Genomic DNA, 17,031 nt, shown 5'->3' on the forward strand with positions numbered 1-17,031 from the left:
CTTCCTGCACTTGTAAAGAAGATAATGAATCACAAAGTTAACTTTTTACTTTCAAGATGACTCTCAATCACTGCTTCTGTGATTTTGCTTCCAGTCTCACCCTGTCCTGATCCTGGCATGTTCTGCTCCAGAACACACAGAGAGATCAGAAAAGCTGTGCTCTAAGATTCAGAAAGAAGATAAAAAGTACAGGTGATTAAAAGTGTGTTCTATCCTGCCAGAAAGGATGGGGGCAGGGCTGATAGTGATGGAGGAGAGTAAAACAGCACACAAGAACACACACATGATACAATAAGAGAGGGGGGAAAGGCTCTTCCATAATGAGATGGAAAATGAAGGAAGCATGGGTAGATGGGGAACAGGAACAAAGATGAAGAAAAAATAGAGACCATTTTTAAACTCATGAGAGAAAAATCATCTACAGCTTTATGGAAATGAATGCAACTGTTAAAAATTTAAGCCAGAAGGCAAATAAACAAAAGATTTAAAAAGTGAGAGAGAGACCTATCCTGAGCAGGTTTCCAGTAGATGCTGACACCATGCATTATGAAGCCCTGGATTTTAAAGGGGAAGGTGTCTGGGAAATGATTTTCCTTCAAAGCAAACCAAATCTAGGACCAGGGCAGACCTATAAGCAAACAGCACACTTGGCTTCCCAGAGCAAAGAGATAGAACTAACAAGCTCTTCACCTGGCTATGGGAATGAAGAGATGGCCATTTGTGGATGGCACATGCAAACCACTGCTAAATAGGCTGAGCATCCTGAACACATTTTCCAAGCATTTGCTTGGATACAGGCCTCTGCTGCTGGCCTGGAAGATGGCAGGACTGGAAGCAGGGTGGAACCACAGCCTCCAAATGCTGCCCAGCACTTCCAATCACAGGATAACCTGGTGGTGTGGAGAGGAAGAATTTCTAGCCAGGCAGCAGAACCTTCACTTCATTCCCATTATGCAAAGCTGATTCGCAAAAACTTCTTTGGGGGTTGGAGGTTTGGTCATTTTCTAGTTTTTGTTTTTAGGTCTGGAGGGAGTGGGTGAGGTTTAGGGACTTAGGATTGTTTTGAGGGTTGTTTTTATATTTTATTTTTCTTTCTTGGTCTACTTTCCATTTTCAGGGTGTAATTAAGGTTCAAAGTCAAGAAAGAAAGGGAACCAGCTCTGTGTCAGCAATCAGCTCAACATCCTGCTAATATCTACCCATAATCTCTCCCAGTCTAGGCATGTAATCTACCTGAGAGGTAAATTAATTTTCCAGTGGTTGCCTCCATGGGCTACCAATCTCAATTGCTTGTTATACATTTAGTTACACAGGCATAATATCTCCTGAGAATACACAGCCAAGTATTACTTCACCTCCATGAGCCCCATTCTCTTCATAGTAAAGCTTGTACCTCCACACAAGGAATATAAGCCTAGTTAGAAATGAGAAGCCCTATTTCCCCATGCACTAGGACATCCTTTACTTTATGTATTTAAAGAAAAATACAACTGAGTACAAGCAGCTAGAATTAACCTCAAAAGGTTTTGGGAGTCTTTTTTCCTTCCAGTGTTTTTACTTGTTAACAAATCAAGCTAGTTTCACAGTCTCTAGGTGTCAGTTCTCAGGAAAAAAAAAAGATCAGCAAGTTATAGTCACAGCTCCTAACAAGTTCTCAAAGTTCCAGAATACCTCATAAAACAAGTATCACTTACATCCCCACCACCCAGCAGAGTGATCTATATTGAACATGTGCCACAACAGCAAATGCAAACCATTTCCCTCACAGCACTGTTCAGTCAAGTCAAACTGACATGTGAGAATATGGTACCCCACATTTCCATTTTTTCCCTTTTCCCATCTTCAGTGATGACAGGTATCAGGTCTGTAATCCAGCTTTGTCTTGAACAACCCTCAGGCAAACATTACTGAGTCTTGCAGACATCATGAGGGGCTTCACCTGCCACTGTGGTAGGACCATGGTGGCCATTCTGGCAGCCACAATGATTGGGAGCACAGAGGCAATGCCCACTGCTCTCCCAGTGTCTTGGGAAAACAGGGTTTAACATCAAATCACCAGAAAGAGGTGACCTAAATGCTAAACAACATCCTACATCCTCACTGCTGACAGGACTATTCATTCCACAGTGGACAGCCTCTACCTTACCAACAGTTCTCTACATACACACACTCCCCAACACACACACACAGGTTCTCATTATCAGACAATGGTTGAATGGTTTTTAAGGTTAAGAATCACTCCTATCTCCTTGTTGATATTTCAAAAACAAAAATCAATTCAATTTATGCATAATTTATAGAAATTGTTTTTAACTCAGCTGTTCCACACAGGGATTGGGGAGGTAATGGCTCTGCAAAAAGAGGGAATAAAAGCTCCAAGGCTCCCAAAGGATGATTTATTCCACATTCCCCAAATTCAAAAGTGAGATTTCTCTTGCACACAATAGTTAATAGTCTGGATTCTTCTTTGCTGCACTATTATTTCCCTGACAGAATTTACTGGCAATATAAAATGTAGGAGAATATTTTATTCTGCATATGTTTTGCACCTCCATTTCTTTTGCATCTTATTTCTCTTTCAGTACATAGGGTTTAAGGCTTCATAGCATTTAGAATCCTTTATTTTATGTGCCAAACATAACAAATACCCAACTGCAATAAACATTAAATAATTGCAATAAGAATAGAAGGGCATTTTCTCCTCAGCTACACATCAGGCACCTGAATTTAGGTCAAGTCTCTGTGTTTGTAGAGTCAAGAAATGAATTGCTGGTCATGGACAGGTCACTGACAATACAAAAGGAGAGCATCATTGTGTCAGGATAGTGAGGAAGAGCCAAGTCCAAGACTTACCCAGCAGAGGTCAGGCTAAACTAAAATTTCAGTGTCATTATGGGTCCTAAGAAATAGTCTCTTAGGTCCTTCCCACTGTTCCCCCTCAGAATCAAACAACAAGTATTTTTACAATGTGACAGGTACCTAAGAATTACTCCAAAAACCAATTTAAAACAGAAAAGACTTAAGTTTGTTGGACAAAATACCCTTGAAAAAGACTAAGACAAAAGCATCTGATACCAAGCATTTGAAGAACTCAGTATCATTGTTGGGCAAAAATGCATTAATTAAATGAAATAATAATGAAAATCCACTGTAGCAACATAAAATATTGTGCATGCTCTTCAAGAGTATTTAAAGCGAATTTTGTGTCAATACACACAGCATAGTAAATGCTCCTAAAATTATACATTGATATAAGTACTCATAATGACAAGGAGAATCAGGAAGGGTCTCTAGAATTTGAGTGTCATCTGTCCATAAAATTAAAACAAAAGCATCATGCATGTGATTTAGCACTTAGCACAAAAAGCAGAAGACAGAAAACACTTAAAACAAGACTCATCGAGACTGCATAATGTGCTCATATACATGACAAAGAATCTACATAGGCCCCCACAGCTTTCAATTAAAAATGTGAAAATACTACAAAAACCTAACAAAGGAGATGCAGTGTTCAGTATCCCAGTACACTGCATTGAAACAAACGAAATAGTATACAATGTACAAAAATGCACAGAAAAGTTAAAAAGTGCAGCATCAAACATGTCTGTGTATTTGTGATATGTACACATACATGCAAACATGCATTAATTTTTAAGTAAACTTTTCTTCTGCAGTCAACATAAGTATTGGAGAGGGGAGGTTCAAAACATGTGAATAAGATTTTAGCACAGGTAAGATGCTCAATAATATTTCTTATGATAGTTAATACTAGAACATTGCAGACAATGCTAATTACACCCTCAATATTGTCTGAATCAAGGGGTTTGACACATCATCCAACTCTAAGTATGGCAAGCAGCAACTCTGCATTTTACATGGGAAGACAGCACTGTAACGTAGTCATTACCTTAAGGAAGCAAAGTTCCCCCCAGGTTTGACCTAGGCAGTTGGTAGGCAGTGAGTTGTTAATGCTTAAAATGCCTAAATTTACAATCCAAGGCAATGGATTTTACAGTCTTTCTTCTTGTAGCACAGACACCTGCACTCTAGGTTATGCTCTAGTCTCCTTTTGTTGCTGCTTACCAGAGAATGTCAAGACTGGTAGAGGCAACTTTGGATTGCCTCTGGGCCACTCCCCTTGCCCTGCCCTATGGTCTCTGAAAGGTTTGATTACAGCTGCCTCCCTGAAGCTACAGCATGCAGAAGTCTTATCCCAGAATATACCTCCTTGTTTCCCTAATAGTCACACAACTCAGAGATTGTGCACTGTCCTCTAATGGCATCCCTAAAACTGCTTTATGGTCTCTGCACTGAGGACAGTTTATTTTCAAGCAGATCACAGGCTTTGAGGTGCAGCTCTATTCCTTTTGTTCCACACTAAGTGGACACATGAAGTCCAAATGTTTTCAATGACTATACTTACAGCAGAACTAGAATTAGCTTGCAACCTACCTGTATTGATATTTACACTTTGCTGAAGGGCTGCTTTCAAGTCTTGGCTGCACAGAAAGTTTAAAAGAAAGCACCCCACCTCAAGGGAAATACAGAGTTCCCAAATCACTGTTATATTATTATAAGACACAGTTTTATCACATAGCACATGCACAAACCTTTCAGCTCTGATTAAGAAAGAAAATATGGTCACATTAAAGATACTGCAGAGATGCCAGAAGTGGTTCTTTTCTAACGGAGTCCACATTAAACACAACTTCTTTAGCATGCAACTTCTGCATGGATTGAAAAGACTACACCTGATATCCTAGAGAAGTAACTTGCATAATGTTATATTAATTGGTTCAACAACAGTTTCAACTGAGGATGAAATGAAAGACAAATGACTAGTAAATACTACCATTACTCTTTATCATTATCTCTTCTGCAAAGCCAGAACCAATTACAGTGATTGCAAAAGTGGGAACAGCCTCCCTCATTACCTGAAAACTACTAGAACTTGGGATGAAGTCAAAAGGGAGGCACAATTCGTGTCATGAAAACAAGACAGACAACACTAGTGCTCCTCCAGACACGGCCCTTTCATCTGTGCATCCTGCAGACAATTTTTCTTCTATCTGCTATGCCAGCCACCCTTGTTCTATCTCACAGCTAGTGATTAATTACACTTCAGTGTAGCAATTCGTCCAAGTCAGACCTTTGAAACAGAAAGACACTGTAGGAATATTATGCTTTGTTTTTTAAGCACTTTCCTCTATTGGTAACACTAAAAGTAATAAGGCCACATGGTATCAAAAGGTAGTATTTCTGACTGCCTTGTGGTACAGAGAAAAAAATCCAAACTAGTATGGTATGATATGGTAAGTAATCTTCATATTAAGTACTTTGCTATCACTTACCACATCTATGTTCAATGGAAGTTTATTTGATGGAAAGGAAACATCCCCTTTAGGTTTTTAAATCCAAACCTGTAACACACATGATATAAGCAACACTGCTCTTCAGCAATGTGTACTGATACCCCAGCTTAGCCCTTGCTGCACTTTGCCAATCACAGAAATGTCTAATTGCATTCTGCTTTTCCAAACCAGAACTCCTTGTACTGCAGCTCTCACCACTTTGTTGTGTTCCTCCATGCTCATTTCAACAGCTCTTGTTAAAGACTAGCCAAAATGTAAGTCTGGTTTAGACAGGCAAATCACCTCACTCATACAAAGGCAATCTGCAAGTCTGCCTCAGCAAATTAAACTTACAGTTATAAGAAAATAATGAGGAGCATTCCCATGGGCTCATGTGAAATGCAGTGCTAGCTATGAGATGCAGCCCTGAATAATTCTAGCAGAAGCCCACCTTGAGAGACAAAATACACAGGATTTGAGAACAGGGTGGTGTTTTCCCCTTCTGCTTTGTTTATTCTGGCCAATGTCACTACATACTTTCTCAGGGTATTCCATCAACAAGTCACAAAACTGCATGAAAAATGTGAACAAAGACACAGAAGTGTTATGCAATCAATAAAATCATTATTTTTTGCAACTAAAGCAATAAATGGCCAGATTTAACAAAATACCCTTCTAGCTAAGATCATTGACAAAATGAGTAGTCCTTGAATTAGGAGTGCTATTTATTTTAGCATGGGCTTCAAGCTTTTGCTTGAAGCTAGTGTGATTTGCATTCCTAAGTACTCCCCAAGTAAATTAATAGAATTGCTTTTGTTTAAAAAGCATTGTTTGAGCACAAAGATTCAACTCCTCTTGAGAGGAATGGTGTGGGCTCACAAGGAAGAGGGTGGACTACAGTTACCTGGAATCCCTTCCAATATGAATTTTTCCTATGATCTTGATAGTCAAGGTGTATAGTCAGATGCCAGTCTGTACAAGCTATTGGGATGACTGGAGACAGGGTATGGAAAAGCCTGCATGCTCCTATTGAATCTAATATAAGTTTCTCATGCCAAACTTCTTATATATGTCATACAACACTAGCAGCAATCAGTATCAGTCTCAAATTTGGCAATTCAGATATACCTGTATCCTATGACTCATGCTATCACCTTGGATGTGTTAGTAATGGCTGTTCAAATAACAAAAGCGTAAAATGTGGACTTAAATCCATTAACTTATGTATACTTTGAATAGAATATTTGTAATGAAAAATCAAAGTCAGATCTAAGCTGTGCTCTTGTTATCTTTCCTAATGCACTGTTAGATTTTGCTAGTGATGCTACAGAGTTTGTGCATGTTTGGGATTTTCTCCTTTGTTTTGCTGGCAGGACCAGGGAAGTCCCAGGGCTGAGACTGGTGGAGAGGCAGTGTTCCCAAGGACTGTACAATAGAGCAGTGTTTCCTAAAGTAGGTTATGTGAAGGACAAGCAGAAAGGCATCAGAGGGAGGGGTGACTGTGGAAAATATGGATGATGTCATCCTCAGCATGAGCAGATCTTTGAAAAACATGGCAGTGATTTATTTTTCTGGTAGAAGACAAGGAGCTATGCTTCCAAAAGTTGGGAAAGAGCAGACCTATCCCAGTATTTCCTTGTTTCACTAAATCCTGTTAACCAGCTAGTTCTGGAAACATGGACAACTTGGTTACAAATGGCCACGTGCTCAGCCTTTGTCTTAAGCCTATGCCCAGATGACCCATTTTGCACATTTCAACCAAGAATAAAGTGACCTCATTTTCAAAAGTGCTGAGCACCAGCTGTTCCTATTGTGTTCACAAACACACTATAGGTTCCTGTTTTCAAATTCTTGACCTCAAAAGAATTTTGAGGCAGCGGAGTGGTTATATGTTCTTCCACTTGCCAAATGCCTATTTATTTTAGTTCAACTATAAAAGTCTGGGTCAACTGCTTTAAAATTTGAATGCACTAAATAGGAACAAGTACTCTTGTCACTAGAACATAAGTGCAACATAAGTGAGCCACGTGATCTAAAAAAAATATTTTTGCACAGAAGAATGACTAGATTGAAAGTCAAAGTATTTTGACTTTCACTCCTGGTTTTTTTTTTTCTTTAATGAATGGCCTAAAAATGGGGGAACAATAGCATCCCAGATGCTACACCTGAATTTATATTTCTGGGATTAAGTTTCTTTGTTATCTGCTACATAAAGTTAGTTTAAAAAATTCAAGACCATTTTGCTATAGCTTTTGGCTAATGACTTTTCCCTAACAAACAGGTATTTAGTAGTTTTAAACTGCTACTTAAGTAATTTTAAACTGTTACTTGAACATATCACTGTCATCTCCAGATAAAATATCACATTGCTTGGGCAAACAATAAATATAACTACCTTATCTCCCCCCCACCAAACCACAAAGCCTCAAATCAGCAAAATCAACAAACAACTTACCTACAAATCACAAAAGGAGTCATGCTGATGATCGGTGCCCAATATTTATTTTTGATTTTTAAATGAAGCTGTTTTTTAATAAAAAGATAGCAAGAAAACCTCAAAATATATTGATTTTGCTATGACTTCTTGTTGATACCTACTGAGAAGACACTGATTTGCATTGCATTGCATCCCAGTAAAACATCTTATGTGTGAGGAAAGCACCACTGCTTTTGAGCATAAGTAAACGAATCCATATAAAGACAACATATAAATGCACACCACTCAGTAATTAAAAAAATAATACATTTTCTCTCTCCAAATACAGTATTTTAATATTCACAGTAACTTGAAGACAAATTGATTGCACTCCCAAATCCAGTATATCTTGATACCCTGCTTATGTTGATTAGTCAGAGTTCTGTTTTGATTTCCCTGTAAAAGTAAACTTGGTCTTGCTTTGTACTTCTAGCTCTGTGTTTTACAACAGCAGAAAGCAAAGTAGTGGGAAGTGAGCTTTCCTGTAAGCAGGGTCAAGTGGGGGCAAGCACCCAGAAGAGGTGAGGGTGAGATAAAGACAGGAGAGTTCAGGGTAAAGGCCAGGAGCAAAAATGTTTTGCTGTTGCACAGATGGACTCTCATCTCTAAAAACCAGAAGTTAAGCAAGCATAATATAGTAGCTCAAAATCAGTGGTTTGATATGGTTTTGTGAAATCCTCCTCATACTTGCTGACATTTTACAGGCCAAATTGCCTACAAGTGCCACAGGAAACTATCTGAAAGTTGCTGGTAAAGTACATATGAAGAGGTAATACTTTTATGTTATTTTGAAAATGATTCAGAATAGAGACAACAGATCATCAAAAGTCCCGAGATGTATGAAGGTGTTTGAACAGACACCACAAGATATCAGTAAAAGAAACAAATAAAAATGGTCTCTTTCTCTTGGTGACACAGTTTTTGAAATATAATTTGTTTCCTTGGTGCAAAGAAGATTTGTCAGTGATTTTTTGAGAAAAAATGGCAATAAATCCTGCCAAAAACAGCTTATAAATCCCTTCACACATCAGTACTTTTGGCTTCACTTGTTCTGTACTGCTGATGCTCTGAGAATCACCAGAAAGCATATCCCACCCTTGATCTCCAGAGCCAGACCACAGTATTTCTAAGTTTTGCACTAGTGGCAAGAAACAGAGATTTGCTAATGTCAGAAGAAGAGCTAGCTGGTCTTGTTTGATGAACTGCCCTAAGAAAAGGTATCAATTCAATATTAATTTGATCCTTAATGCTACTCTTCCAAGTAAACTATAGCTGCAAACACAATGAGGTCATCTTCTATAATCATGAACACATGACAAGCAACATGTAAGATTCCAACTTCCACAATTCACAGACTATGCAGCAAACATGAATTTCTTATCTACAAAAGCAGGTTATGTCTTTTCCTTTTCGGAGAACAAAACCAATATAACAAACCCTCCCATACCAAGAAATATCTGAGCATAGCTATGATTTCTAGATCACTTGAAACAAGCTAGATATATATACTCTTTATATACTCTCACTGCTGCTCTGAACTGGTTCCAGGCAGCTTTTTCAATTTTTCAACACAGCAGTAACCATGATATAGTCAACAAATTAGTCTGCACTACACCCATCCTTTCACAAATGCTTGGTCAGACAGCATGATGGTGGCAGGCCATTAGCTCCTTGTGCAAGGGATCTCAGAGTCCCACCACCCTAGCCCTATGTCATTCAAACCCTTTTTGGCTGTGAAAGAGGTGACAAGAGGGCAGAAAGAGGATATACACTCATATAAGTATTTCTATACAAAAGATTTCCAAAAATGGCAAGGTTGAGATTCAAGTAGTAAAGAGAAGGTTTACACACAACTACCAACATCAGCTCTTGCAATTAAACTCATTAGACTTTGGCCTTTTCCTTCTGACTAAGTTTGTGTTCTCAAAGATAAAAGTAGTCAGGCCAAGAAAAATACCCCAAATGCTCACACATAAAATGCAGCTGCTTAGCATATGTCATTACCACACTGACTTCAAAAATACTGAGCAACTTAAACCTGCAAGCCACTTGGCTTTAGCTAGAGATAAATGCCTGAGATAAGCGAGGTATAATTGTTCAGTGTAATACTGTAGCATGTTTTATATAAACATTTGCTAACACTGCACTTCATATATTTCATTTCAGTGTTGTGAAGTGCTGCTGAATGTTCCAACTTTATTTATGGCCTGCTTCTGCAATATTTACACATCCAATGTTCCCCTTGATGCCAAATTAAGTATACTATCCTAGCTTCAAAGTAGAAAGGAGCACTTATGCTTTACAACAGAGGGCATAGCCTATAGGCTTCTAGCAGTTACCCAGCTTATTCCTCTCCACTGAAAGAGGAAAGGCGAAAATTGGAAAAGAATGTGTTAATTTGTGAAGAGAATATGAAATTTAGGATTAAAGATAGCTTTTGAATTTAGCAAAATACTTTGGGTTTAAGCATAATTTTTCTATAACCTAACTCCCAAGTAAATTAAAACATCTGAAATTACGGTCCCCACAGAGGAGACAAGTTTGTAGACTTCTTGGGCAGTTTGGTTTCATAATGGAATGTGTGGTGTGACACTGCTGTCTCTCCTAGCACTGCACTGTCAGTTCTTCCACATCACAGCTCTTGGACAGCCTCAAGCAAACCTGACAGAGAGGGGGGCAGCCTCAAAGATCTTATGTTCCCACAAGTCTTGGTGACCCACCACAAGGTGTACTGAGGAGAGACTGAAGCCAAAGCCCAGACATACAAAGAGACATCAAATTACCTAGAAGGGAGAGATGGGAGAAAGAGATGGAAAACATAGTTCACAAAGACTTCCTGTTTTGGTTTTATTTTCACTTTAATAGCAGGTTGTAACTACCTGCAGCCCCCACTCAAGGAAAACTCCCTTTGAATACTTCAGTTTTCTGTCTGCTTTTCTGCTGTAAAATCAAGGGGAGGGACTGCCATATTGCAATGACAGCAAGGCACAGCTCAGAATCGTGGGAGGGAAAGGTAAGCTCATGATGCCACACCAGCACACATTTCAGCAAGGCATGACATCTCACCACAAAACCCTGTGCATCAGGGCATCTTGTCCTGATTTTAGGACAGTCTACAAATAATACTCAGCAATAACCACTTCTGTCTCCATGTCTTCCCCATCTGTCACCTACATGCTTTTGACATAAGTGCCTCAAGTTCTTCCCCTCCACCTGAGCACCAAGAGCTGCAGATCCTCCCTTTCACCTTTGTGCAAATGGGATTGCCAGCTACATGCACATGGGAGACTATGCTGAGGGCACCACTGCCACAGTGTCACCTGCACTCACTTCAGGGACAGCTACTGCAAAGACAGGGATGCTGTTACTCATGTCAGCATGACTATCTTCCTTTAAATCAGATCATTAGGAATAAACCAACACCACTGATAAATGGCTAACTAACCAAAGCCTACTGATTTTCATACTGCAAATGATTCTTGGTCTTCCCTGAGCATCACCAAGTGAGGTCCAATTTTGCTGCCTGGCTCTGTCTTACAGAAACCATTCTACTGTTGCCAGCAAAGGACTCAGGGCTTTGCTTTTGTGCTCATGCTACAATAAACTAGCAATAACTCAGTTAAAGATCAATAGAATTCTACTGCTATGCAAAGAAGAATCTGAGCCCATGGTCTATTAGGTGATTTTTAATGATCCTACAATTAGAGCAACCAAATTAAACATTTAACATTTGACCTTTGATGCTGCTTCTAAATTAGCTAATATAGATTAAAATTACATACTTTTGTCAAGTATTCACAAAAAAAAAGGCTCCAAATCCTGCCAAGGACATTTGTTATGTTTTCATTGTACACTAGAGGTTAAAATGCTATTTTAAAATGTTAAATAGTAGCTTCAGAGTCTAAAATCATGGACTTTGGAGGTATTCTGATTAAGCACCCACAGGTATACTGGATCATGGACTGGAACAGACAAAAGTCAATGTCCTATGAGAATCTCGGTGCTACAATGATGTTTAAGAACACTTCTGTAAATAAAACAAGAAGTGACAAATTCATAGACTTCTGAGAGGAAATTCTTCCATTTCTTTTAAACTGAAATCTAGTATAAAAACTTCACCACTTTTTATCATACTTACTGCTTTATATCCCATATTTTCTACCACTTGCATTGTTTTTTCAATGTTTATATTTTACTCTTGCTAGGAAACACATCCAACATTAATTACAATTACAGCATGTACATCTAAATAAACACCTGCAGATGTACACAAAGCATAAACAAAATACACTCACATTGGTGTAAAACCCAGCCTCCTCAAGTAAAACATATTAAATGGATGTGCTCTGATGTTACATTAACAAGTAATATATAGAAACCTTCAGAAGAAGGGTGGAGATTAAAAAGAACAGTTTTAAAAAGAACATACATATAAATATGTAAGTATAAAGTAAAATTATATATAACATGTATGAATATATTGTAGCACTCAGCACATGCAGAAAAGTTATTTCGTACATACACAGCAAAAAGATGATTCCTGTGAGCATCACTGAATGTGCATAGAGGATCTCTTGGGAGGGCCGGACCATGTGCAGTGCATACACAGACAAACTCTGGAAGAATCACCACACACAGTTGCCTACATCCACTTCTACACAACACACCTGAAATTTATTCCAGAAAGCATATTTCTCTTATGCTGGTCTATGAATTGACAGGGCTTGGCAAGATAATTTTGATGGATACTTAGGCAGCTCTGCAGAGAGACAATGGTGACTGTATTCAGCTCTACACTTCACCAGTGTTTTCAAAGGTAACCCACTGAGCATATGGATAGGGTCAGTTCAGGTCCATATGAAAATCCAGGTATGTGGATTTTGAAATCCACATAGTTCAATTTATCAGCCTTCAGAGATGTTGAACATTTCCCTTCCTCCAAAAAACAGCTCTTATATGAAGACACCCAATGTGTCTCAAGCTCAGAAGGCCATGCTGGGAAGTCATAGCCTTTAGCTATTAGCTGAACCAAGATTAATCTTGTGAGCCAGCCAATGCCTCCAAAATAAGGAAAAGGGATACCTTGGAGACATGAAACATTAGACCCATTTTTGCATCCTTTTCTCAGGTCAACGCTGTCTTGAAACAGCACTTCTGCTTTGCCAATAAGCAGAAGACTTGGAAACAACTAGTGCCTTGGCACCAGATTCTGCTCGCAGTTTGAATCAGGAGTTGACATTTTTGGAATATCAAGAGTTGATATAACAAGAAATTCCTGATTAATGCAAGCCTTTCATCTAGGCATGTGTCACCTTCAAGATGAGACGGCTCATGAGCCCAGAGTTTGGAAGGAAAGGGAATGGGAGGGGAAGGGGAAGGACTAAGAGAAGAAAATGATGTGAAAGGAGTAAATGGAATTACAGAAATAATTAACAAATTCTTTTTTCATGACTTCAGAAGAGACTGTGCGATGACATGAATCCTATTAATATCCTAGTTACAGGAATCTGCAATGTGTATGTTGTTTGGAGAGACCTAATAGCTGATCTGCTGGTTTTCTACCACTAAAGATACCAAGAACCTCAAAATCTCTTTCATATGTGCATATATTTCTCATTATTAGGAAAAATAGCAAAAGAGGCCAGGATGAAACCTAATGCTGCTAAACAAACTGTATTGCCTGAACCAACTGGCAAAGGATGAGAAGCACACCAGGGGAGAGCACCACATGCAGTTGCTTTCCCCTTCCACATCCTTAGATACTTGTTTGTGGTTATGGTTGGACACAGCAGAGTGGGCAAGACAGATCTGGGTCCTAATTGGCACAGACACTCTTAGGCCCTGACTTGATGGAAAAACATAATCCAAAACTGCTATTGAATGGAAACGTATACCACAGCAGATTTTAGATTTTTTTTTTTTTCTTCTTGCTGGGCAACAATAGCAAAATAGCCCTCCCAAAAATTATGCACAGCAATCACATACATGCTTCCATCCATTCAGGAGTACATAAGAGATCAAATGCACAGATCTAAAAAGATAGGTTTGAAGCTAATTTCCTGTTAGAGATAAAATTACACTTCCCATGGGTAGCTGTGCTGTCAGACAATTTTGACACACCTAGTACTGACAAAGCTTGGTTTGACACCAAGCCACTAGTAAAATTCAGAATCAACACCTTTTTGTATGCTTTCTCACCACTTGATCCACACCATCCTGTTCAACTGCAACATTAATTAGTGAATAAATTATGATGACACAGGCATGTTGAGCTTTTTACCTCAACTCTTTTAACTTACCTTTTCATGATTTAACTTAGTTAAACACTTCACTGTACTTAAGTACACTGCTGTGGGTATGAAAAAGGGATCAAGTTAGGATAAAACAGAATAACCATTAAAAGCCAAGTGTACTGTATTGTAGATCCTGTTGGTCTGTTTGGAACAATCAGCACTGTGATAAAAACCGAATGAGATTATCATCTGGTAGGTAGAAAAAATGTATCAATTCTGAAAAAGCTCAGAGACATGCAAATGAAGAAGCAATGGTCCTGATTTAAATACAGCCAGTTTAATGGCATAAATTGAAATCTAAGAGTGAGCTGGTAAAAGTGAAGCATACTTCTCGTGACCAGAACACAACATCAGCCTTCTCTGACAGAACAGCAACTCTACCCATGACTCCTTTTTTGTGCTTTGCCATCACACCCACCCTTGTTTCTGGTAAACCTGCCCCAGTTTCTCTAGCTGTCCAATCTGTGGCCCTAATTCAAAGGCAGAACTCACTTAAAAGGGAGTTACTCAGCAGTTACAGCAACATCCTTCTCAGCCTTTCCAATTCTCCTGTGCAAGAGCAACGGGTACATACATTGTTCGTGGAAGGAGCATTGCTGTGTGTTAAGGTTTCCTATCTAAACAGTCAACCAAAACTTTGTGCATTTTTCCCACTGAAGGACAGAGTCAGACCCTCAGGGCCTTAAGGTACATTCTTATGTAGAACCATTAGCACACACACACAGAGCATAGGCTCGCTATGTATCCAATTAAATAAACTTACATAAATCATATTTCACTGTGCTGCAATATGGCTGACCACATCTGGTGAAAAGTTATTGTGTGTGGCTCTAAGACAAACAATACCTCACATAGCTACTTCAGCCTCTTGTGAAAAGAGGTAGTTAAGAATGTGATTTTTAAAGAGAGGTTTCTAAAACATGCCTGAATTCTACACCTATGGTTACTGAAGAATATTTCTGCGATTAAAATAATTACACAGACTGAACCTAAGATTGACTCAGTGGAAAATGCCTCATGGTTTTAGCAAAAAAGTAAAATCTGCAAAATGTTTTATTTAGAGATGGCTATATATTTTTCCAACAAAGCTGGAAAAAGTTTTTCAGAAACTGAGATTTCATTAAAGTCGGAAGGAAAAAAATGCAGAAAACCATTTTTTGCTTCCCTGTTCTGTGAAAACATCTCAGTCAGATCCACTCCTATGCAGACATCCCACAAAATTACAATTTTAAGATTTCACTCTAGAAATTCAATGGAATTTCAATTTGTATCTAAAGAGAAAAAGTAACTACATCCATCCATTACAAAAGCAGAGACTAAAGATCCATTTGTAACATATTACAAACCCCTAAATATTCCTTGAAGATGGACTTCCTTTAACCATAATTTTTGACTGGACTACTGCAAGAGGAGGAGGTCAGTGCATGGCAAAACAACCAGTCAATCTGCTCTCAGCTGTGATCCCATCTCCTCATCCATGAAACTGCCCTGAAACCAGAGGCTGAGGGATTGCTTGGGTGAACTTTCCATGGTCACTGATATTTCTGATCCATCTCTCAAAAGAGATGTACTGCAGACATGCCAAGGAGGTTGCAGCTATTCCAAACTTTATGTTAAAGCCAATAAACTTCTCCTCTGAAGTTCCTCACCACACTACTCACCCAGTCAGCAATGCAGTAATTACACCTAAAAGCACACAAATCTGAAGAAAACCTTGTAAAAAATATTTCCGTTTTGCTCTGTTTAAAAAAAATATTTAGTTTAAGGCTTACATGTTCTGGCCACAGTACAGTCCAAGAATGCAAACTCTCATGAAAGCAGAATTTAGAATGCCCTATGAAAATGAAGAATGGTACTTCACTCTAAAATGCTGTGAAAATTTAAGAGGCAAAGTTAAGTACCACAATGAAATTTAGTACATCATCTTTACTGGCTTTTAGGATAAACAGTCCAATTTACAGTATTTACAACATTATCACATACGGTCAGAAGTTCATCTACAAAATAGGTCGCAGGTCATCAACAGGAAATTCATAGGAAATTATGGAGGAAATTAAAAGAACACAAATGGGCAAGCAAACTAATTTATAGAATCTAGGTTCTCCCAGCACAGCTTCCTGTGTTATGATGAACTGAGCTTTCATACTGAACTTTGCCTTTTCTAGGCCATATTAAATATTTCTGAACTGTCTATTATAATCTCCAAGCCTCGAAATGTGGAGGTCAGAGTCACTAGAAAAGAGCCATTCAGATTTTCTTCTTTAAACAATATAGCTGGGAAAGGAAACAGTAACAGAAAAGGTGTTTTGAGATCATTAACTTCAGATTCATCACTATTGGCACCTCAACAACGGGTGTACAAGAACCTTCATTGACACAAATACCACAGTGAGGACAGATACTACTCAAACACAAGAAAACATTCTCATATTCCTTCAGTTCCAGCATACCAGCCAAACTGCACCTGCATTCTAGATCATGTTTGAGATGACAAGTAGTATCTGGGAGCCTGTTCTATTCTCACATTAGATATGCTTTTCAAAATAAAACTCCTGGTCAGTAAGGTACAGGGAGAGAGAGAGCTACAGTTCATCAAGGTTATCTGGACAACTTCTGAAAATAAAACCTGCCAGACAGAAGCAGTTACTGCTTAACTGTTTAGAGCTGAAAGCTGAATTCGCTGTACTGCCTATACCTTTCATCTATCTCACAGAAACAAAAGTTAGGAGAAACTTTTCGAGACAGATACAAAATTAAAGACTTGCAAGATGCTTCAGCTATCTCTCTCCTTGATCCTTTAGTTAAAAAAAAAAAAAAAAATCTAGTATAAACGTGGTCATTCTTTTTCACAATACCCAAATACTCACATAGGTCCACAAAATAAAAGCAGTTCAAGTTCATTCTTCCTCTG

General features: G+C 38.6%; 1 protein-coding gene across 4 annotated transcripts in view; it reads right to left on the minus strand.

Annotated features, from left to right (window-relative positions):
* Positions 1-17,031, minus strand: part of STOX2 (storkhead box 2) — a 141,563-nt gene that overhangs the window by 45,808 nt on the left and 78,724 nt on the right. The gene's annotated exons all lie outside the window — the stretch shown is intronic.

This window comes from Erithacus rubecula (genome assembly GCF_903797595.1).
Source record: "Erithacus rubecula genome assembly, chromosome: 5".
NCBI classification, from domain to species: Eukaryota; Metazoa; Chordata; class Aves; order Passeriformes; family Muscicapidae; genus Erithacus; species Erithacus rubecula.